Below are 1918 nucleotides of genomic sequence, written 5' to 3' on the forward strand. Positions count from 1 at the left end.
GAAGTTCGTGGTGGAGACCGTGCTTTTTGACATTTTCAACATCCAGAAGAGAGAGATTTTGGCGGAGCAGGATTATCCGAGGAGAAGAACTTACGACATCATATTTGTACAGAATGGAGTATTCCGAGATCTGCTGGCGGCTTATTTGGTAAAAACTGACCCGAGACTGGACGGTGTTAATTTTTATGAGCATGTGTTGGACATCACTAAAATGATTGTATTTAAGTTGTACTGCCCTTTCGCCGATATAAAAGATGTGAAGTCCTTCTTATCCCCCTATTTTAAAACCATAAAATGTATTGGCAAAGTGATGAATGAGGTCGGAGTATGGACCTCCAAGTGGAGATTCCTAGTCACTTGTTTTAAAGATGCCAGTTTTACAGGAGGGATAATGTTGCCGCCAGCACATTTTAAATTAGGAGATATGGCAGGAGACTTTTATTTTTCAGGAATGCCTACATTCTGTAGAAAATGTCAAAAGTACGGTCACACCAATGAGTTTTGCGATGGCACCTGTAGGAACTGCGGCAGCTCTGAGCACGAGGCCAAAACTTGCCCTCTGGGGAAAAGGTGTCGGTTTTGCAACCGAGTTGGTAATCTTTTTGCTACTTGTCCCCACAGATTACAAGAGTCGGAACAACCCGAGGCCCGGCCGAGGTGTCCAAAGCAGCCAGCAGGCCAGACCACGGCCCCAGAAGGTGAGGAATCCCAAGGAGATGGAAATGATGAGATGGATACCTCCAGCAGACCCCCCCCAAACAGGTGACCCCCAAAGAGCAGAGGCGGCAGAAGCAAAGAGCCAGTGATCAGCGGATGAAAAAGCCCCCTCAGGAAATCTGAGGAGACGGGTAGTTCGGATGAAGCTGATCCGCCTGGGCCACAAGAGATGCTGGGTCAGCCTGTACCCGAGGCAGAGGACCCAGGTGGAGCAGGCGGAGCTGCAGCGCGATCTAAAAGACATAGGGCATACTCGGAGGTGGCAGCGGGGGTGCCGATGGGAGTACCTGCCAAGGCAAGGGCAGGGAAACCAGTGGATGTGCCCCCGAAAGCACCAGCTAAAGTTACCCTCCCCTTCCAGTCAGTTGGGGGAAGCCGGAACAGCCGCCTCCGAGGAGACGTGTAGCGCCCATGGCCGCGGGCCGTCGGGTACACTCACCTCCCGACGCCCGCAGCCATGGATCTGTGAGCGCTGGCCTCCGTCTCCCTCCTAGGAGATGCCAGCGCTCACTTCCGCTCCGTCCGGCCGGGTCCCGTAGGGTGCGTGCGCACGCTCGCGCCCGCTCTTAACCCCTTCCCACCGGATCACGTATATAAACGTCATTAAAATCGGTGGCTTACCGCCTTTTCACGTAAATATACGTCATGGAGATGAAGCTGGCTCAGGAGCTGAGCCAGCGACATCACCACCGGGTGACAGCTGTATGTTACAGCTGGCACCCTAAGGTATCGGCCAGGACCGGAGCTAGCCTCCGATCCGACCGATTAACCCCTCACATGCTGCGTTCAATAGAGATCGCAGCATGTGAGGAGTTTATAGCCACCGGCACCCCAGCAACGTGATCGCTGGGTTGCCGGTGGCTGCAAAGGCGATCGGAGGGCTAATGCTTACCTCCCGATCAGCCTGTAACGGAATCCTCCTATGCCCCGTCGTCGGCGGGGCCCAGGAGGCTTCCGGTACAATCGGCAAGATGGCGCCGGCTCAGCTTCCGGCTCAGAAGCTGAGCCGGCGTCATCAGCAGTGGGTGTCCGCTGTATGTTACAGCGGACACCCCGATCTATCGCCAGGAACCGGAGCTAGCTCCGATTCCTGGCATTAACCCCTTCGATGCAGCGATCCATTGTGATCGCTGCATCCTAGAGGTTTGTAGAAAATCGGCAGCCTTGCCATGCGATGGCAAGGCTGGCGACTGCTACCATG

Source organism: Rhinoderma darwinii, chromosome 5 (genome assembly GCF_050947455.1).
Source record: "Rhinoderma darwinii isolate aRhiDar2 chromosome 5, aRhiDar2.hap1, whole genome shotgun sequence".
Taxonomy (NCBI): Eukaryota; Metazoa; Chordata; class Amphibia; order Anura; family Rhinodermatidae; genus Rhinoderma; species Rhinoderma darwinii.